General features: G+C 44.4%; 1 protein-coding gene and 1 long non-coding RNA gene across 3 annotated transcripts in view; one reads left to right on the top strand and one right to left on the bottom strand.

Moving 5' to 3' along the window:
* LOC126548136 (lysosomal alpha-mannosidase-like) overlaps nucleotides 1–3,229 on the bottom strand; it is a 70,570-nt gene extending 67,341 nt beyond the window's left edge. Inside the window, exon 1 of one of the 2 annotated variants that reach the window (XM_055063145.1) lies at nucleotides 3,138–3,229. The gene's annotated coding sequence lies outside the window, so the exon portion shown is untranslated. The remainder of the gene's footprint in view (nucleotides 1–3,137) is intronic. The other variant, XM_050196250.3, reaches the window with a different exon arrangement.
* LOC129380913 (uncharacterized) overlaps nucleotides 1,138–23,131 on the top strand; it is a 58,426-nt gene continuing 36,432 nt past the window's right edge. Inside the window, exon 1 of the long non-coding RNA XR_008609113.2 lies at nucleotides 1,138–2,382. This is a non-coding gene — a long non-coding RNA (uncharacterized lncRNA). The remainder of the gene's footprint in view (nucleotides 2,383–23,131) is intronic.

Below are 23,131 nucleotides of genomic sequence, written 5' to 3'. Positions count from 1 at the left end.
TATTGTTATTGGTTCAATGACATCTCTACGAGTTGAAGATTTTCGATATCTAATCGCTGTTATGTGCGCCACTGCTGGAAGAACCGACATTATTGGTCCACTCAGGGACGCTCGCACTAGTGAATCTGCCATTTCAATTAAATTTAATCTACAGTGACCTGGTACCCATAATCGTTTTAGAAAATTAAACTGTGGCAGAACTAATGTTAGAAACGTCTTTAGAATTGGTGAATTGGATGAAACTGTTAGCGAAGTACAGACAGAAAGAGTATCTGTTATAATAACCGCCCTTATTGCGTTCGAAGGGAGTTCGCGAAGCGCTAAAATCATTGCCAAAAGCTCGGCTTCAAAAACGGGAGTGAAATGAGGCAGTCTCACAGAGAATGACCAGCCAAGAGGAAGCGAGAAAACGACTACGCCCGCCTTATCGTTGTTCACAGAAGCCTCTGTTGTGTGATTGTACGTGTGCAAGGTAATCTTGCAACAGGTTATTTAAGAACGTGACTTTGAAACCTAGGTTTTCGGGGGAAAATGTCATCAAATTCTATCTTAATATTCTGATCTGATTCAGTTGATGGAATTACCTCTCGAATGTTCGCATCTAGGCTATCTAATTGTTTTTGTGCAAATACAATCTGTGGAGTGTGAAAACAAGGCCAATCAGCAAGAAAGAAAGAATTTGGATCATAAATAAAGGTGTATTCAGATCGCCTAAGCGAAAATCTGTAAAATTTCAGAAATGTTGGAATTGTTAAGATGTGAAATCTGCAGGGCAATGTTGGTAGGCGCGCTTCTTGATAGGTAACATTAATAGCCACAAACCTAGAGAGTCCCAGACACAGGCGCGAGGCTTCACGCTCCAAAAGAACCAGAGGCTTTGTTTTATAAGCAGGGCCGCCTGAGAAGAATACACACCCTAATTCCAATATTGGACGAATATACATTTAATAAATCATTAGCAGGGAATCCCTACGTAGACCATATTCTCAGTTACTCAGTCTGCGCTGTAGACCTAAAACAGTTTGTGCTTTAGATACTACATTTTCTATGCGAGGACTCCAGTTGAGTTTCCTACCATAGATGGTTTCCAAATATTTTAGAAACTCAACCTGGGAATGGGTGCCTGTTTATAGGATATAGAAATTGAAATCGGATCCGTGAGTGGGAACGCTATATAACTTTGCGCTTTTACTTACATTAAATGACGTGCAGATTGTCTAAACAAATCTAAACAGATTGTATAAAACCTAAATGTCACTGTCAGCCGCGAATAACGCAATTTCATCTGCATACATATAAACTTACACGTCCTGATGAGGGGGGATGGAGCTCATTAGTATAATAAATAATACTGCACACAGGACTGCTCCTTGGGGAACACCGCAATTCTGTCTGAATTTAGATGAGGAACAGCCATCCTTGTAGTAATAAAATTCTCTTGATCTCAAAAATTCTGCCGACCACGCAATATTATAATTTGGGAAATTATGACTCTATGTAATATCCAGTAAAGGTGGATGTTCAACGCTGTCATATGCTTTAGATATATCTAATGTCACTAAAGCAGAATATTGTCTCCTTTTGCGCGCAAGTTGTATGCGTCTCTCTAAATCAACATGGGTACACCATATTGAGCAATCAACTCTGAAGCCTATTTAATTTGGACTTAATATTAAATTATTCGTCCTCCAGGTAGTAATTGTGCAATGTAATACCCTCTCTATGAGCTTGACCATATTAGAAGAAAAATAGGTCGTGTACCTCTTCTTCTTTTTCACCCTTCTACCTGGCACATACGCACAGTTGGAGATTGGTAAAGAACGTCTTTAACTCAAATTAGAGCGTTTATTACATGCGACCGCCAAGGTATTCCTTCCTTTTTATATTCTTCTTAACACTAACGTGGGCTTCGGAAACAATAATTTTTTTCTCTCTTCTGTCTGTCGCCTGTCGCAAAACTGCGGGAGGGAGTTTCACCGCCCAGAACTATATAATCGTTAATAGGTGTCGACATCTCGAAAATCAGAAGTTACAGAGGCACTTAAGTCATCTTACGTGCATTGAATGCGAAAGCACTCTGACTCTTCCTCGCCATACTTTTCGCTTGGTCATGGGCTCGAATTGGGCAAAGTCAATTTTGAGGGTTTACCAGGTAGGTTTTCAACGTGGTTCAATTCAGTTTTTGAATTGGGAGAAGTCATTTTTTTTTGTTTGTTTGTTTGTTTGTTTGTTTGTTTGTTTTTTTTGTTTTTTTTTTTGGGTGGGGGGTGGAGGGGTATGGGTTGTGGCATCCGAGCGACACCGTTGCTGTTCACCGTGGTATGTCGCAGTGCGAGCCGCAGCAGGACCGGCGCCGGGATCGTGACGTCATCATTTGGTCACGTAAGTTTTGGTACAATCGGATGTCAACTGCAAGGTTCGTAACAGCGCAACACAAGACGCGGGCAAAAGGAAGTTAAAAACGACGGCACAGCGCTGACTCTCAACTGATCAGTTGAGAGTCAGTACCACGTCGTCGTTTTTACCTTCCTTTTGTTCGTGTCATGTGTGGCGCTGTTACGAACCTGACAATGAATCCTAACCAACTGGCCCAACTTGCCGTCTTGATGCAGTACGTCGGAGGTTAACGCCGGACGCTCTCCGGATTTTCCGCTTCGCGGGGCATATTAATGCTTTCGCATTAAAAGAATGCTTACAAAGAGAGCTGTTGTCGAAGAAGCCTGCGGTGCTGTCTTACGCGCCGGTCGCTTTTCTTCGTCAAATGCGCGCTGACGTCGATGGGAAGCAGAAAGCTGCGGGTCACGACTTGAGCAAGGGCGGACACACACGCGAGGTCGCTCCACACTTGTGTACTTAGATTTAGGTGCACGTTAAAGAACCCCATGCAGGTGGTCCAAATTTCCGGAGTCCCCCGCTACGTCGTGCCTCATAATCAGAAAGTGGTTTTGGCACGTAAAACCCCATAATTAAATTTCAACCCATAGGAAGAAAAATGATTATGGAGGATAACGAATTTCGTCTAGACTATACACGCTACGGGGAGAAAGATAAAAAAAAGAGAACGAAGGAAAACAGATAAAAGAATCTAAAGGAGGCACTCCACACGTAACCGCGAGGTTCATGGTTCTATGACTCACGCGCTAAGCCGCCATGTCCGTTTCTAACGTCACTTCTTCCGTGCCTGCTTAAAACGGTTGCTCATGCTGAAGGAAAACATATCGATTTCAGTGTTTATGTTTTGCACCCGAGAAAAAAAAACTGAAGCTTCTTGTTTTTTTCTATACTTCCAAGTGGAAAATCTCACGCATGCAGGGCGTTTTTTGTGTGCACAGCGTTTCGTACTACAAAAAGAAAATAAAAGAAACAAAGAAGAGCAGAGACAGTCACATTGTGAACGTGCGAAAGTTGGTAGCGCGCAGAAACGGGCATGTCGCTAGCTCTGACTCGCACCTGCAAGTTTTATTCGAAAGCGTGATAACGTATGCGGCTATTGTTAGATGAAAGGAAATAAATACAAGGGGAAAAAATATGGGCCGACCCACGAGGCAGAGACATGAAAAATGAAAACGCTTCTTCCTATTAGGTGCATGCGCGTAGCGAATATTGAAAATCCTTATCAGAAAGCGCGATCGAACATGTGATTCACATAACGTTACTCTGTTTTTATTATATGAAGTACAAACAGCATCCTTGTACGTCTGACGAAGACGGCAAATATGCGTCATGCCTTTATTTTCGCTGTGGCATGATTATTTTTTAATGTTATTTTTAATCCTTTGCTTCGTGTAGTCGATATACACGGTCGTTTTCTTTTATTTTTCTTCTTTTTTTATTGTTGCCTTCGTCATGTTAAACAATCAGCTATACATTACGCCTCTTACGAACAATACTTCCGGCTGAGAGTCAGCGCGTCTATTTGCGTCCTTTACCGCGGAGGGACTCTGTGGCGCAGTTAAAGTGCCGGAGAAGAGTTTACTCAACTTGCTTATAACAAGGTCCCGCGAGACCTCTAAACTACGCAGCTGTTTATTTGCGTATCCTCTGCCATTCCCTCTTATTTTGTCATTGTAAGCATGCTCGATCGGCCTGGCGATGTATCCGATACGCCTGCGACACTCACTCTGGCGTGCTGCGTCTTTTGCTTTGCGACCATACTGCTCTAAAAAAGTTTGGAGCTTTACGTGCCACAACCACGATCTGATTATGAGGCACGGCGTATTGGGGAACTACGAAATAATTTTGACCACCTGGCATTTTTTAACGCAAACCTGCACCTAAGCATAGGAATGTTTTTGTTTTCACTCCCATCAAAATGCGGCCGCAGCGGCCAGGATCGAACCCACGACCTCGAGCTTAGCAGGGCAACGCCATAGCCACAAAGCTACCGCGGCGGGTGACCAAGCTGCGTCTTTCTTTCTTCTTTTTTTTTTAAGTGAAGCTTTCTTTGAGAACCTTTCCGGACTTTGTTGACGGTGACTGCTGCTGCCGTCGACGTCGCCTTGCCGGATAGCTGAACACGTTATTGTAATACGAAAGCGCTAACCTACCACCTATTCCGCCGACGTTACCACCATGGGATGATTTGCCAAGGATAAAAGTACACCCCATTCCAAAAATATATATGCACCCGGAAAATAATCGAAAACGACGATAAAAAAATATAAATGTAGCAGACAGGACGATCAAAACACATACTACACTTAAGCCAGTCATAACGCAGAAAGCAGCAAAACAGCGGTAGTGGGGCGCAAATCGACGGTTGCGAAAAAGTACTCGAGAGTCCCAACGCCTCAAGACACGGGATTGATGGCAATAATGCTTGTTATAACGGAAATGACACATACGTCTGACACGATTACAATCCGAACAGACAGTCAAGGCGCTTACAGAGATATTCGAAATGATGACTTGCCTTTACACATGCGCACAAAGGTCCACGTGTACATGCATGCTCACCCTCCTCTACACGTACGTATACAATGGATTCCAGGCCATCAACGATTCCGAGGAAGTTTAAGAGCACACCAGCTCTCCCGCGCAGAAAATCCGCGTTCTCCTATCGTTTGGCCTGTCGAAGATATATATAGTTACAACCCCAGAAAAAAGCGGAAGATGCAGCCGAACGAAAGGCTACATATTTTGAAGTGTCACAGGGAAGCACCAATACTTCTCAACACACCATCCTACACGCATTCGAGAGAAGACGCCTCAATCGTACGAAAAGCACAAACACACACATTACTCACGCCACAATATACGCACTACATTAACAAGCACCCAGGCTCGCCCACTTGCAAACACTGTGGAGCCTAATCACCAAAAAAACTCACCTTGTGGGAGCATCCCGGCAGTTGGGAGGAGTGGACCACTCCCCCAAGAAAAGTTGGAAACTATGGTGGCCGCCTATGGTGCAGCAGGTCAAGAACGTGCTGAGCCAGGAGGCATGAGTCTATACCAGGAGGCCCGGACTGGGGCCTTAGTTCCTTTGGGAGTAATAAATGCTATTTCTATATCACTCTCTCTCTCTCTCATTCATATATAGAGAACAGCACTAATATTTGTTTGTTGGCCGGCCTCAGATGTAGTGCTCAGAGGCCGAATTCACATAGCTCACCGTTCGTGTAAGAGCCGACTGCCGTTGGTCAATTCGCTTCGTTAATTGTCGCTATCACCGGTGGCTTACGCCTTCCCTTGCGAACCACCGTAGTGTGCGAAGTGTTGTCACAATATGTGCCATGTTCTCTATGCACAGTTGCCTTTATACCGACGCCTTTGTAACGAAGCGCTTTCGGGCCTCCAAAATCGTTGGTCTTAGAGATCACCTCGTTGTAAAGCTCGCGCCACATACCGTTCGCTATAGAACAGGCTGAGCGCGTTCGGCCAAGAAATATCTTTATTTAGCATGAATTCAAGAGGTACCTAGTGAATTAAGTCACGAATTTTTTTTTCTCTGCACAATTTGACAGAATGCGTGACTGCAGCCGGGTTTGCGGCATCCTCGGCGGCTAAATCTTGACGTGACGCATGAAAGTATACAGAGCATCAAATGCCGCTGTTACGTGCCTCGTCAAAGCTCTTGGTTAGTCTACAGACTCTGCTGCCTTCGTCGAACATCACCTCCTTGATGGCCTCGACTCTGTCCTCAGTTCCAAGCAGATCATCACGTCGGTTTAAAGTAGGGCTATCCTTGCTACTGCGGTGTCGGAAACATTCCGCACGGTGGCGGTTCCTATGTGCCCGGCCGGTCTGTGGTGGCTACGGAGAGATATGGCGGCGCTGCTACGCGCATTCATTGCAAAGCAACGCATCAGCACTCGGCGACGCCTACATTTATTCGGTGTACAGGCAAACTTGTTGCAGTGGTCGCGTTAACTAGACGCGTTAACTATGAACACGGTGGGTAAGAATTCGGCCGAGACATAGGAAAGTCTTCGTTAGCTAATTTCGTTGTAGAGGCGCTCCACTGTAGTTCGAAAACAGCCGTCAATAGGACTTACGTATTCAGTTGTGCGATGGCGTGCATCCTGATGGCGCGTTTACGCGAATGCGACGCTTGCGCATCACATTTCCTCACTCATCGTGCTAACGTGATGCGCCACCATTCACTCGTATAGTGTATCATTCCTCGTGCGTCAGCGACCAAAATAAGTTCGGGCGTGGTTTTAGCTATAGTGCACGCCTTCCCTGTAAGCGAAGGGGAGCAAAAGTCAGGCGCCTCACTTTCGCTTTCACCCCCATTTGATTCGATGAGGTAAAAAATTATGTGGTTTTACGTGCCAAAACCACTTTCTGATTATGAGGCACGCCGTAGTGAAGGACTCCGGAAATTTCGACCACCTGGGGTTCTTTAATGTGCACCTAAATCTAAGCGCACGGGTGTTTTCGCATTTCGCCCCCATCGAAATGCGGCCGCCGTGGCCGGGATTCGATCTCGCGACCTCGTGCTCAGCAGCCTAACACCATAGCCACTGAGCGATTACGGCGGGTTGTTCGATGTGCTAGCCATTTAAATAAGTTCTCGAGGAACAACTCCACCCACTTAAAATCAAGCCCCCTGCTGACGCGTTAAGACAATCCGTCTTCATAGTGTACAAACACTTTTACATAAATGCGATGCACTAAATGTATGCGATGCGCTATTGCCGCCACATCCGGAACATCGTAATAGTCTATTTGTCGCGAAAATATTAAAAAGTTAAGCACCACAAATGCACACACGCGCTTATGCATTCTACAGTATTCGGTTGTAATCCACGAGACGCGCTCTGGGTCAGCGACTAACTGTGTAAGTTGACATGACTGTGAGCAAACAAGCCGGCAACACAGAAGCATATCTGCACTTGCTTTTGAAAACTGTGCTGTTTTCTGAAGGACGAACGCCCGTGTTATCGCCTCACTGAACGCGATGGTCTTTGTTTGGTTGATGGTCCGAACATAGCGCAAACAGGACTCGTGTGAAATGGCATTCTCGTCTTTGGGCGATGATCTGTACACAGAACGCTAGGAAAGGTCTAGTTGTTCGTGGAAAGCTACTGGGCTACAGTGAGGTTCTACATGTTAGACGCGGCCATGCAAATTAGCGAGTTTTTTGAGGCCGTGCGGTCCCGTATACTTCACGCTGGCTTCAAAGCGTACATACATGCTGTAATGTCAGCGTAGGGTACACGTCGTATTTGCAAAGACAGCAACATTGTCACTGGTGCTGCTGAAACAATTTTTTTTCTTCGTCCTTTTTTAAGTTAATAGAATTTCAAAAATCGCCCATTTCACATAACAGAATTTCATTCCTTGAGCCTCGAGTTAGGTTACTCTAAAAAGGGGACATTATTCCCACGAAAAATAAAAACGCATAACCCACTAATTACCAAGGTTTCGGTAAATAACTTTTAAACTGATTACTTTACGACACATATTGCAATTCACGAACTGCAGCCTGTGAGTACGCAAGGCAAATCAAACTTGGAACGAATTCTGAGGATGACACCACTTTCCAGATATGCGTTCTCGAAATGTACGACGAAATATACTTTGGTGTTCCAGCTATTTTTGAGCTTGAATACATAAAAAGGCGTTTAGTTAAAAAGTAAATGAGAACAAAGCCTTTATACCGCACGTTTGGCATTGCCTATCTCAAAAATGGTGCTAGTTTTAAAACTCGATCGTTCCAAATGGATGTGCCTTAAAAGCTTGCTGGCTTCAATTGGTAAATTGCAGTATGTACCCTAAAGAAATTTGTTTAAAGTTTGACAAGTGAAATTTTATGCATTTGTCAGTTATGCCTCTTGATTTCTCCTGCAAGTAAGGTCCGCCTCTTTAGATTCGTCCTATATGCCACACGCGATTTTTTTTTCATTTTTATTCGCATAAGAAAAAACCTACATGTATAAGTGCGACAACTTAATTGCCCGGATTCTCCTGCAAATGAGGGTAATTGATGCAATTCATTAGACGAATTATGTAGGTACGTCAAGACGTTCTCAGCAATATCGCGTTTTCAAAAACATGCATGAGCTGGTTTTTGCTTAAAAACGTATTCCCGGGTATTCTACTTTCGCTCGTAACTTATGAAATCGAAATTTTAACTGGAAGACAGCAACGCATGCGTGCATATAAAAGAATGGTGGATATATAGATACCTCTAGTGCTTAACTGCCCACATTTGACACTCGTGCCATAGCCGGCACTGTAAAAAGCTCTGTTTATACAAAGATGTAGTTACGGTTACCTTTCTATTCTTACTGAAAAGGGTAAAAAAAAGGGGGGGGGGGGGGGGGGGCTTTAATCCTAGCGCCCTTATACTTGATGTTTACTACAAGTGCACGCATTTTGCTCGCAAATGTCAAAACAAGGTCTCGCTTTCACGTCGGTTAATGGTATTCCACGTATATAAAAAAAGCCGCGCTATATTCAAAATTTCCGCGCATATTAAACCGTTCATATTTGTGAAGAGGTACACGCTTCCGAAAGAAGGAGGTCTAAAATATGGGCATCAGGAATATCATTCGCCGCCGCCCATACCGCGTTTTTTCACCAAAGCAGGCGATAATTGAGGAGCAGGTTTGTGACATGCTTGCGCGCAACATAATTCGCCTTTTCGACAGCCCTTGGTCATCTGCGGTCATCCTCGTAACAAAAAAATATGTCGCAGTGCGCCTTTTCATAAACTGTACAGCCCGCTAAACAAGAGCACCCACCATGATGCGAACACGGTGTCACTGACGGACAACGCATTAGACAGGTTACAGGGCGCCGACTACTCAACCGGTGCTCAAGGCAAAAATTTTTTTAAAGTAGCAAAAAAAGACGGCGCTTGCAACACCTGGCCGACTTTTCGAATTCAACGTGGAGCCTTTTGGCCTTTAGTTGTAACGCACCGCCTACGTTTCAACGGGAGATTGACACTGTGCTTCGTGGTCTTATATGGAAGACATGACTGTGCTACATGCACGACATCGTCATTTTTACAAGAGATTCTCTGATCTGAGATTTAGAGCGGCTAGATGATGCGCACACGCACGTGTTTCGCCAACGCCGGTCTTTAGCTAAATACAAAGAAGTGCCAGTTTTTTTATCAGAATCAGAATCAGAATCGGTTTTTATTGAGATGATTAGAACGATTACAAGATGTTAATATACAGAAGGAGGTCCCGAAGTCAAAGACTGCAATGGGACCTCCTTTACAAAGTAAACGTAATAAAACACAAATTACAGCAGTTTCAACAAATCGTTAAAATGGAAGAATTACAGGTTGTAGTATGAATAGCATGACTGAAGAATTACATGTGCATAAATGTCATGAAAAAAAAGCACTGTACCATAATCTTGTTGACAACTAATAAAGTAACAGCGTAAGTGACGTGATGAATTAACACAGTATAATTTGCTGACTCGAATGTATAAGTAAGGCAGAAACAGAAACCTAATGGTATGACAATGAAAATGAAATGAAGGCACCCTGAAATAATGGTTGTGAGTATGAAATAGGCATCAGTATACGACAGAATGTAATCTTTTAGTTGTTTCTTGAATTCGTGAATTTTAAGTGTTTTTATATCTAATGGTGGTGTGTTCCAGAATGCGATAGATGAAACATGGACGCTTTGCTTGCCATAATTAGTATGCATTTTGGGTAAAATGAAGTTCCCATTTATTGCAAACCTGGTAATATTAGTATTTATTAGAGAATATTGTGGTATCAAGCTATCGCATCGTGTGTAATTGATTTCACGGAACAATAAGGTACCTAGGTTATATTTAACGAGTTGTGTGACTGAAAGAATGTGATTAGTTCGTAAAAGATATGAGGCGTTGTGGTTATACGGGCTAAATGTAATTATCCTAATAGGCTGATTCTGTAGGATTTGCAATAAGTTTAAATGGCTTACGCAAGTGTTTCCCCAGCAAGTAACTGAGTAGTTAATGTGGGAATGAATAAATGAAAAGTATGATAGTAATATTTGATGGTTTAAATATGTTTCGTGCTTTTAGAAGTACCCTAATCCCGAAGGTAATCTTCTGTTTTACTTGGGTTAAGTGTTCAATAAATTTAAGATTTCTGTCTACTTCTATACCAAGATAATTTCATGAAAAACTTGCAGGGATAAGACTTGCGCCAAGAAAAATAGAAGGAATGAAGTGTTCGTTGGTGGGAAGTGAACACAACAAATTTTGTTTTCGACGGGTTTACCTGTAGCTGGTTAGTATGGCACCACTCCAGCAGGCTGTGTAAATCGCCATTAAGGTTATATACTAAGGTTTTAAGACATTTATCGGAGTTAATGATAGTAGTATCATCTGCATAAAGTATACATTTCGAAGAAGAGAGGCAGTTAGGTAGATCATTGACATATAATAAGATAAAAGCGGACCCAATATGGAACCCTGGGGCACGCCAGTATTAGTGAACATGGTTTTAGAATGAACGCCTGAAATAGTTACTACCTGCATTCTGTCTGTTAAGTAATTTTGTAGTAACAAAAGTGCTGGGCCGGTAATTCCTAATGATTCAAGCTTATGAAATAAGATGTGATGATTCATTTTCTCAAACGCTTTGCTTAAATCTATAAATACTGAAGCTGCATAATTGCCTTCATCGATAGCGAGTTTTATTTTATCGGTTAGAGAAACAAGAGCAAGTTCGGTCGAGTAACCCGAGCGAAAGCCGTATTGGAATGGTGAGAGAATGTTAAATTTTGTAAGTTAATTAGTTAAGCGTTTTTCTATAAGCTTTTCAATTACCTTACTAAAAAAATGTAATACACAGATGGGGCGATAATTGGAAATTAAGGAACCGTCACCTTTCTTAAATATTGGGGTGATCTTGCCTTGTTTAAGTTCCTGTGGAAAACTGCCTGATTTAAACATGATGTTGATTATGTCTGCAAGCACATCATTTATTAAGGGTGCAATTAATTTATATGGGAAGGGTGTAATTTATCGATGCCGGCGCCGGTTATTTGCATGTTGCTTATAACGTTTAGAACTTCCTGGGATGTAGTTGGAAATAAAAAGAAAGACTGTGGCAGGCGCTTTGGGCACGGGATTGTCATGTGCAGGTCTCTGTAGTTCACTGCCAAAGAAGAAATCATAAACGCATCAGCTATTTCTTTGGCGGTCTTGTACACCTTACCCTGATAAGCAATCTCTGTTATAATTTCGCGATTATTTGCCCTATTTAAGAAGGAGCTAACAATTTTCCATTTCTTTTTTACGTTTTTACCACATTCCAATATGTTTCTTTCATACCATGTTTTTTAGCTTTTTCAGAGTGGCAGAAAGCTGGTTAGAAAACTTCCTTGTACCGAATGGCTAAATTCTTGTTAAATGGTTGTCGCTTGGTTTTCTTGTAAAGATTATCCTTCTTGCGCATTAAAGCTAGGAGCTTATCTGTTATCCATGGATTCTGAGGTGACGCGAATTTCTTGATGGGAATGATGATCAAAACAGGACTTAAGCATAGAGATAAACAGTGCAAATGCTTTTTGTGGATCATTTGTAGAAAAGATGGGGGGGGACAGTCAAGATTCGACAGGGCTTCAGGGAATGGTTGTTTGTCTAGTACATACTTCGCGTACGTGATTTTTTCGGAGCCATGAGTATAGTGAAAGTTTAAAAATATAGGATAGTGATCAGTTATGTCGGTCATTAGAACACCTGCGTCTGGTGGATATGCCAAATTCGATAAAGCATGGTCAATTAATGTACCTATGGGGTGGTTAGCACATCGTGTCGGTATCTTAACTAAACATTCATAACCAAAGCTGTTAAAACAATCAGAATAATGTAAAGCATTAGTAGACGTACAGTCAGCGAATATGTCGCCTATAACTATTACATTTTTTGTTTTGTTTTTTACCCGCCGTGGTTGCTCAGTGGCTATGGTGTTGGGCTGCTGAGCACGAGGTCGCGGGATCGAATCCCGGCCATGGCGGCCGCATTTAGATGGGGGCGAAATGCGAAAACACCCGTGTACTTAGATTTAGGTGCACGTTAAAGATCCCCAGGTGGCCGAAATTTCCGGAGTCCTCCACTACGGCGTGCCTCATAATCAGAAAGTGGTTTTGGCACGTTAAACCCCATAATTTAATTTTTACATTTTTGTTTTCATTTGCTCGCAGTCCCATAACATTAGGGAGAGCAGCACAGAAATCTATTGCTGATGACGAGGGTGAACGATATATGCAAGCAATTATTATATCTTTGATGTCTATGTTGAGGAAGTAATCTTTAAATTCAATCCAAACGTCTTCACAATTAGTTAGGTTAAGCCCAAGATCGTTCCTTCAATTGTATGTAATCTGTATAGATATACAGCGCTGCGCCGCCATGGTTGCTGAACGGACGATTGGAGTATTCAGGAATAAAACTAGAAAAACAGAAAAGGGGGTTATCGTGGTCACTCAAGTGGAGCGGTGGCGTAGAGGTACATGTACAACACCCGCCTCGCGTGCAAGAGGTCCGTGGTTCGAAACCCGGTGCCGCGCAATTTTCCCCCGGATAAAAAAAAATTAAAAAATATCCGCGTGTTGATAAAATTGCATAAACAGGCCTGGAGTGTGGCCTGATCCCGGTGACCAGAACCGGTAACGCACTCCCTCACCAGAGCAGGATTGGCCACCCTGGTGCAGTACTTGGCCACAACCTCCTATATGAACACAACAATCAAACCCCGGCCCTCAGTCCCCAGAAGCTGCGAAGCAACTGACCACGGCGGCGGTCAGACCTGCGACGCAGCAGAGGGTGCTAAGAATCCCTAGCTCCGGACAGGCCGCCATTGGAATATGAACCTGGCAACGTTTAACGCTAGAACGTTATCTAGTGAAGCGAGTCTAGCAGTGCTATTGGAGGAATTAGAGGGCAGTAAATGGGATATAATAGGGCTCAGTGAAGTTAGGAGGCCAAAAGAAGCATATAGAGTGCTAAAAAGCGGGCACGTCCCGTGCTACCGGGGCTTAGCGGAGAGACGAGAACTAGGAGTCGGATTCCTGATTAATAAGAATATAGCTCGTAACATACAGGAACTCTATAGCATTAACGAGAGGGTCGCAGGCCTTGTTGTGAAACTTAATAAGAGGTACAAAATGAAGGTTGTACAGGTCTACGCCCCTACATCCAGTCATGATGACCAGGAAGTCGAAAGCTTCCATGAAGACGTGGAATCGGCGATGGGTAGAGTGAAAACAAAATACACTGTACTGATGGGCGACTTCAATGCCAAGGTAGGCAAGAAGCAGGTTGGAGACAAGGCAGTGGGGGAATATGGCATAGGCATTAGGAATAGCAGGGGAGAGTTATTAGTAGAGTTTGCGGAACAGAATAATATGCGGATAATGAATACCTTCTTCCGCAAGCGGGATAGCCGAAAGTGGACGTGGAGGAGCCCGAATGGCGAGACTGGTGGTGGTCACTCAACCAAGCTTCAGATACTGCGATGACTGAAAATACTGACTGATGACTGATACTCCAATGACTGCAATGACTCCAATGACATACTCCGATGACTGAAAGCAATACAATCAAGACGCTCAGTTACGTTGTTATCGAAGCCGGAAATCAGTTATACCCCGACAAGACTGCTGCTGTCCACCAGTTTCCTTGTCCATGCCATCAAAACAATCTTCGCAACTTCCTTGGTTAGCCACCGTACTGTCGTCGTTTTGCCAATGGCTTCGCCACCATTGATGCTCTAATTCAAAGACTCTTGGCCTACAGCCCAGCATTTGTGTGATATCCGAACTGCGACATTGCCTTTCAGATCTCAAAGTCCGCCCTGAAATACTAGCTGGTGCTCGACCATATTGATGAGAGTGTCTCCAACAGCACGCTGATGCCAGCGGGCATGGCATCGGCACTGTTCTGCTTCAGCATAATGACGACGCATCTACAGAGGAAGTTCCCGCCTACGCCAGCCAAACTGTCTCGCCGGCGGAAAAGAATTACACCATTACCGAGCAAGAATGTCTTGCTATTGTGCGGACCATACAAAAATTCCGCCCATACTTGTACGGCCGTCATTTCAGCGTGGTCACTGGCCACCCCACCAGCAGTGGCTCTATGCTGGTTGCCGCCACTGAAAAATTTGACGGGCCGTCTCGGCCTCTGTATATAGGCTACTTCGTCTCCCGGGATACACGTTTGCCATCACATACTATAAAACTGGCAACAAACACCAAGATGCTGATGCACTGCCACGCTATCCAGCTGCTATATCTGTCTGTGCCGCATTCTCCACCTATGTATACTTACGCCTCCCTTAAGGCAAGCGGAGGCAGGATCAAAGGCCTCTCAGTAGCGCCAATGGACATTTCGACCGACGTGACGTCAGATTTCGCCTCGCACCAGCGAGCCGACCCATACTGCCGAACACTTATAGTGACCGGCTAAACGTTTCTCTACGCAGCTCCCAAACAGTCGCTTCCGACGCCATTTGGTCAACTTCCGAATTCACGGCGGTGCCTTCTACCCCAATAATCATCATTTATCATCACACCGGTCGCAAATGGGTTCATGCCGTACCTCGTTCCCTCCGTCTCGACGTGCTGCGTGCCTTTCACGACGATGGGATTTCTGGTCACCTCGAGTTCCGAAATATCTATGACCACACACCCGTTCTTCCGACCTGGCCTTTGCACAACTGCCGTAATATATGCATTGTATTGTGTGCCTTGTGCCAACACCGCAAACGCTCAACCTCATTTCCCACCTTCAATTCCAGCAACTTACTCGCCCGTGTGCACCAGTAGCATATTTAAGCATGAAATGCTTTTAGCTCCCGTTGTCGGAGACCTTCAAGAAGCCGCTATCCGGGCACTCAAGACGAGAACGGGGCGAGCATGGAACGAGAACATCCGGGCATCGTTGCGAGAGCAAAACGACATCGTCCGGGCAACCAGTCAAAACTTAAGGAAACGCGATCTCTGGCCCACAACCCCTGGTACAGGACCGTGTTACGTAAGCTAGTAACTGCCCAAACAAGTTTTTTTTTAAATATTGCTTCCGATTTCTTCCTATTGTTTGTTCACAATATCACTCAAGCAATGTGTTGTACAATGGATAACATCCACGTCATCAATCAGGTAATCGAGAAATCCGCAGAATACAATCAACCCCTCTATAAGGCTTTCATGGATTATGAAAAGGCATTTGATTCAGTAGTGATACCAGCAGTCATAGAGGCATTACGTAATCAAGGAGTAGAGGAGGCATACGTGAATACCTTGGAAGATATCGGCAAAGATTATAGAGCTACCTTGAATCTCCACAAGAAAAGTAGAAAGCTGCCTATCAATTTAGGAAAGGGGTCAGGTAAGGAGATACAATCTCTCCAATGCTATTCACCGAATGCTTGAAAGAAGTATTCAAGCTAATAAACTGGAAAAGCTTAGGAGTGAGGATCAACGGCGAATATGTCGGCAACCTTCGGTTTGCAGACGACATTGTCCTCTTCAGCAGCACTGGGGACGAATTACAACAAATAATTGAGGACCTTAACAGAGAAAGCGTAAGAGTTGGGTTGATGATTAATATACAGACGACACAGATAGTGTTCAACAGTCTGGCAAGGGAACAAATTAAGAGCTCAGGATCGCCAGTCAGCCTCTAGAATCTGTAAAGGAGTACGTTTATGTAGGTAAATTACTCACAGGAGACTTTGATCACGAGAATAAAATTTACAGAAGAATAAAAATGAGTTGGAGAGCATACGGCAGGCGTTCCCAGATCCTGTCTGGGAGCTTACGACTATCATTGAAAATAAAGGTGTACACTCACTGCATTCTACCCGTGCTAACATATAGTGCAGAAACTCGGAGGTTGACGAAGAAGTTCGAGAACAAGTTAAGGACGCCGCAAAGAGCGATGGAACGAAAAATGTTAGGCGTGACGTTCAGAGACAGTAATACAGAGTTGTGGATCAGAGAGGAAACGGGGATAGCCGATATTCTAATTCACAAATGGAGCTGAGCAAGCAATGTAATGCGTAGGATGGATATTCCGTGAGCCATTAGAGTTATAGAACGGGCGCCAAGTGAAGGACGGCAGAAAACTAGGAGGGATGATGAACTTAGAAATTTGCGGACGCAAGTTGCAATCAGTTGTAGCAGGACAGGGGTAATTGGAGATCGCAGGGTGAGGCCTTCGTTCTGCAGTGGTACTAAAAATAGGCTGATGATGACCAGTCAAGGTGTAACTCCTTGTACGCTGAAGTTTAACTTGTCATTTTTAATAGCGTCGTTTAAAAGGCAGATACAGTGCACCATACACTTGACTGTCATCTTTTGGCGCTGAGACAGGGTTGCCTATGCTCTTTTAAATGCCAGCGGCCCGTGAGTTCCGCGGCGCGGGTTTTGCGCCGCCTCTTTCGAGAGCTGGCGCCACGCTGCGTGACCAAACCGGTAGCACCCGGCGCGCCGCAGATGGTTGTGAGTATTCGTCATAATTACTCCAACCAACCTGCTTTGTCGGTAGCCATTTCCTGCTTACATCTACTCTCGATTACGCGAGAGCCAACGTTCATTTGGAGTTCGTTTATATGGACCCCTTCCACTGACTTCAGCGGGTAACCCTTAGATTGTAACCGGCGGCAATTATTTGGCACGCCCCATTGAGAATCACATGCTCATGTTTCCATCATTACCGCCAGAGTTAGACATCGCTGCACTCTTAATCTCATTCCACTTGTTTCAGCTATCCGAGGAAAATTTTTGCAAATATATTCCACTTCCTTAAATGAAACTGTGTTCCACGTAAAATAAAAATAACATATAAAGAACAGTGTTCCACAGATTACAACTTTCTTTTTTCCTTTTAGAGAGAGATAGAGAGAGAAAGCAAGGAGAGGAAAGGCAGCGGGGTCAACCAGACGAGCGTTCGGTTTGCTACCCTAAACTGGAGGTAAGGAAAAGGGTAATGGAGAGAGAAAACGGAGGAGAGACTGAGAGAATGAACACTGTGTACACGCTGTAGGACGCGCAGCTGGACTGCAATCGGTCATTGAGCCCGGTGTTTCTCAAAGACTGCAGTAGCGCGCGCACCAACAGCTTTCTGCGACGTCGACGGGTGTGGCCAGAGTCCAAGGATTTTCGTTTCAGAAAATGTCCTGTTACAGTCCAGTCCGTTCAGTGCGTTCTGTACAGAAATGCGTTGGACGTCGTACTGAGGGCAAGTGTATTACAGGTGCTCGATAGTGCCTTCAGGTCCACAGGTGTCGCACATGGTGTGTCCGCCATTCCAAGAAGGAGAGAGCAGGCCTTCGTAGATGTCACACCAAGTCGTAGACTGTAAAATCACATAACAAATTTGTAAATGTATGTTTCAGTAAAATTGGCTCTAATGTGGAAGACTCTTTCACGCACCTGTTAGCAGAACCATGTTACAGTATATGGAACATCGTCCCACATCACCAAACTACAGGAGCTGCATACTTTTCCAGTTATAGCTGCAACGTAAGTGGGATTAGATTAACAGTGTACTCGTCGAAGTCGGCACATCATCAGAAGACCACTTTCGCACAGCGCGACGTACGATCCGCTACACTGAGATCCTCGCCGGCGAGATGCTATATACTCTCGCACGCGCTGCCTCGAAGCCGCGGCTCGCTGTAAATAACCAACCACAGACATGCGTTTGCGACTCGTCCTGCCTGCGCGATCGATACCGCCGCGTTCATCCCCGCAACATGCATAGCGGCTTAAGTGTGCCATGCTTAGTTTACGCTTCAAGACATAATCACACTGAATGTCATTCAGCCTGTTACGGGCAGGTACCAGTTGTTACGCGGACGGGGTTTCGGCGACCTTCAACAGCGTCTGCTTGGAGCTCGAACCAGGTTGACCATCGGAGAGGGTGCGGCAGGGAAGACGAGGTGATGTAACAACAGTAACAGACGTTTAGTACATAATTACAGGTGAGCAGTGCGCTCCAAGACAAAAAACACACAGAAACGTTCGGTGGGCGTGCGCCTACACGAAAGGGTAGAGAAGTTTCTTGGCGTCTCGCTGGCCTTCTTATACAATGCACCATCCGGGCAACCCCATTATCTCTTGCTCCCTGGTAGAGGACTCTGTCAGCGCACTGGTCGACCCCCACAGAGGAATACGGATATAAAGCACTCCCTGGCGTAGAGGTGGTGAGCGTAGGTCACGCCGAGTAAGCTCATACAGAGGAATTCGGAAAGAAACCACTCCGTGACATAAGGTGGTGAACGGAGGACAGAGGACAGGAGGATTTGCACTGGTGCATTGTCCCATCGCGCACACCACACATTTCTCTATCACCTGATTGATAGTGTGAATATGGTCTATTGTTGAGTAGCCTTTACAGAATCCTGCCTGGTCCTTTGGTTGACGGAAGTCTAAGGTGTTCCTGATTCTATTTGCAATTACCTTAGCAAATACTTTGTAGGCAACGGACAGTAAGCCGATCGGTCTATAATTTTTCAAGTCTTTGGCGTCCCCTTTCTTATGGATTAGGATTATGTTAGCGTTCTTCCAAGATTCCGGTACGCTCGAAGTCATGAGGCATTGCGTATACAGGGTGGCCAGTTTTTCTAGAACAATCTCCCCACCATCCTTCAACAAATCTGCTGTTACCCGATCCTCCCCAGCTGCCTTCCCCCTTTGCATAGCTCTCAAGGCTTTCTTTACTTCTTCCGGCGTTATTTGTGGGATTTCAAATTGCTCTAGACTATTCTCTCTTCCATTATCGTCGTGGGTGCCACTGGTACTGCATAAATCTTTATAGAACTCCTCAACGTGGATATGGCTACACAAATAACGCGTAGTTAAAGTAAAATCTTCATAAAAGGTTTTCATTCAACCATATTACATTTTCCAATGAAGTTTACTCACCTACAATGCATAACCAAACGAAGAAAAGCAAGAACAAAGGACAAATTGTTCCAAAGCGAGCGCGACTTTTGTCGTCTGTCCTCCAACTTTAGCGGCCCGCTGATACTTTTTTTGTGTAATAATAAAGCTAAAACAGCTTTTTACGTGCTGTTTTAGTAGAGGATGAGTCATTGTGACACACGGAACTGTGCTTGCCAGGCAGGTGGTCTGGCTCTCCGAGAACGATGCCAATCTGAAGTCACAATATACCGGCATTCCCATGCATACCACAGCGCAGCAGCGCCAGACTTCCCTCTAGGTAATATAGTGAGAAACAGGTTTTGAAGTGAGGGAAGCTCGGAGCAAAATTGATTTCGACGAACTATTGAGGAATGTGGAAGAAAGTAAATGGGTTGCGAGAGTGTTCAGATATTTGTACAGGAAAAACACTAACAGTGGAGTAAAAGAACTAGAAAACTCTCGACCAAGTATGCGACCGGTATGGTCAGCAACATGGCAATAAAGAACGTCAAACGCAAAGTGAGAGAGGATGAGACTATGTCATGTTTGGCAGCAATAGAAAATAAACCTGTTTGAGTAACTACCTCAAAGGAAAAAAACGAAATCAGGAAAGAAACATTGATTGATAACTCAACGGGAAGCGCTTTACTTTTCTGAGCGACATCAGCATGCCTTAGAACGCGTAGTTACAAAGCGAGATACACCAATAACGAAGAGGCGAGTGCTTGCTGCGGTAAAGCTAGGGAAACGATGGAACATATTTTATTAGAATGTGAAAATACCAACCCATCTGTCGGTTTAAGCTCCTCTGGCCTCACTGAAACCCTTGGGTTCAGTGAAACCAGTAGTAAAGTAAGCACGCACGCAATAGAAATTAGTAAGAAGCGATTGGATGTTTGTGACAGAAAAGTAGGGATGTCACAAACAACGGAGGCGTACAAAAACAGAGTTCCTAGTAATGGTTCAAAAAGCTTGATGCTGGGAATTCCTTGTGTGCTTTCCCAAATTACAGGTAGGACATTGGGCAAAATAAGAACAGCTTGGTGGCGGAGCCCGTCATCCCGTTTCAAAGGGGATGCTCATAGCATTCATCCGAAGGGCGAGAGAAGAGCCCGGTTGTCGAATTACGTGTTTTACAGTGTTCACATAAAACACCTCTACTCTGGAAAGTAGCGACACTCTCCTCCTCGCGTGCGCTTTCCTCCTCAATTCTCATCGGATTTCACTTTTCCACGAGCTGGCGCGCTGCGCACGGCACGCTTTTTAGGCCAGCGGCCGCCGCGGGAGAATAAATGCGCGTGCTTATTGTTTCAGTCGTTTGAAGGATTTTTTTCTGGGATTCGTCACCTAATGACAATGATAAGACTATGATAAGTTTCCGATAGGTCGTGCTGCCGAACATTTTTCTAAAAAGACTCCGAGATAAACTAGCGGAAGCGCTTTAAAGAATGGCTATCGTTCAGCGGCTTTTCCATGGCCGCGCCGCTTTGGTAATCAGTGGCGCGGCGGAGTATACGGTATGCGGAAAATCTAAGCAGTACAGCCAATTTATATGCGTGATTTTTAAGAAAAGCTTAAGAAAAATATGCAGGAATATTAATGACGATTTTTTACGTAAAACCACTTTTTTCGAGGGCGCCGAAAGCACTTGAGCTAAGGCCACTACGCGTGGCGCATTCTGGGCTTGCGTGAAGAGTCAATAAAGGAAGCAATGCACGCGTTTGAACTTCGCTTCACAATAAACCAACAGCATGCAACATGTGCATTTTACCAGAATTAAGGGGCCAAATGCAATGCGCGTAGCTCGTATTCTGTTTGAAGCCGCGAATAAAGCCCGTCAGTTACGCGATTTTCTTTCGTGTTGCTGCGGCACAGCGGATGCCGACGTCATCATCATCATCAGCCTGGTTATGCCCACTGCAGGGCAAAGGCCTCTCCCATACTTCTCCAACTACCCCGGTCATGTACTAACTGTGCCCATGTTGTCCCTGCAAACTTCTTAATCTCGTCCGCCCTTCTAACTTTCTGCCGCCCTCTGCTACGCTTCCCTTCCATTGGAATCCATTCCGTAACTCTTAATGACCATCGGTTATCTTCCCTCCTCATTACATGTCCTGCCCATGCCCATTTCTTTTTCTTGATTTCAACTAAGATATCATTAACTCGCGTTTGTTCCCTCACCCAATCTGCTCTTTTCTTATCCCTTAACGTTACACCTATCATTCTTCTTTCCATAGCACGTTGCGTCGTCCTCAATTTAAGTAGAACCCTTTTCGTAAGCCTCCAGGTTTCTGCCCCGTACGCGAGTACTGCTAAGACACACCTGTTATAAACTTTTCTCTTGAGGGATAATGGCAACCTGCTGTTCATGATCTGAGAATGCCTGCCAAACGCACCCCAGCCCATTCTTATTCTTCTGATTATTTCAGTCTCATGATCCGGATCCGCAGTCACTACTTGTCATAAGTAGATGTATTCCCTTACCACTTCCAGTGCCTCACTACCTATTGTAAACTGCTGTTCTCTTCCGAGACTGTTAAACATTACTTTAGTTTTCTGCAGATTAATTTTTAGACCCACCCTTCGGCTTTGCCTCTCCAGGTCAGTGAGCATGCATTGCAGTTGGTCCCCTGAGTTACTAAGCAAAGCAATATCATCAGCGAATCGCAAGTTACTAAGGTATTCTCCATTAACTCTTATCCCTAATTCTTCCCAATCCAGGTCTCTGAATACCTCCTGTAAACACGCTGTGAATAGCATTGGAGAGATCGTATCTCCCTGCCTGACGCCTTTCTTTATTGGGATTTTGTTGCTTTCTTTATGGAGGACTACGGTGGCTGTGGAGCCGCTATAGATATCTTTCAGTATTTTTACATACGGCTCGTCTACACCCTGATTCCGCAATGCCTCCATGACTGCTGAGGTTTCGACTGAATCAAACGCTTTCTCGTAATCAATGAAAGCTATATATAAAGTTTGGTTATATTCCGCACATTTTTCTATCACCTGATTGATAATGTGAATATGGTCTATTGTTGAGTAGCCTTTACGGAATCCTGCCTGGTCCTTTGGTTGACGGAAGTCTAATGTGTTCCTGATTCTATTTGCAATTACCTTAGTAAATACTTTGTAGGCAACGGACAGTAAACTGATCGGTCTATAATTTTTCAAGTCTTTGGCGTCCCCTTTCTTATGGATTAGGATTATGTTAGCGTTTTTCCAAGATTCGGGTACGCTCGAAGTCATGAGGCATTGCGTATACAGGGTGGCCAGTTTCTCTAGAACAATCTGCCCACCATCCTTCAACAAATCTGCTGTTACCTGATCCTCCCCAGCTGCCTTCCCCCTTTGCATAGCTCCCAAGGCTTTCTTTACTTCTTCCGGCGAAATTAACTTCCGGCGTAATTAACTTTTAGTAAATGTTAAGTGATATTTTTTTTCCTTCGGAACGTCTCAAATTGAAGAATGGGCGCTTACAGCATGCGCTTGAAAAATCAGGCCACATTCTCCACTTAATGCATTTTTACAATTCAAGCATTTGTACACACACACACACAAAATACTACTTTTGCTTATGACAAACCAGTTCTAATATCGGCTGTACAAGATCACGAAACATGGTTTTCATCATAGTGAGATTCATGCCTTGCACCGTTAAAAAAAATGCCTGTATGAAAAAAATTATTTGCCGCACAGACACACGTAAACATACAAAGAACAAAAAAGCATCACGTGTCCATGGCATGTCAAGTGCTATACACAAAAGTTATGAAGGAAGACGAGGC

The sequence above is a fragment of the Dermacentor andersoni genome, chromosome 1 (assembly GCF_023375885.2).
Source record: "Dermacentor andersoni chromosome 1, qqDerAnde1_hic_scaffold, whole genome shotgun sequence".
In the NCBI taxonomy this organism is placed as follows: Eukaryota; Metazoa; Arthropoda; class Arachnida; order Ixodida; family Ixodidae; genus Dermacentor; species Dermacentor andersoni.
The sequence above is the reverse complement of the archived record's forward strand: the minus strand, read 5'-3'. Positions and strand labels throughout refer to the sequence as shown.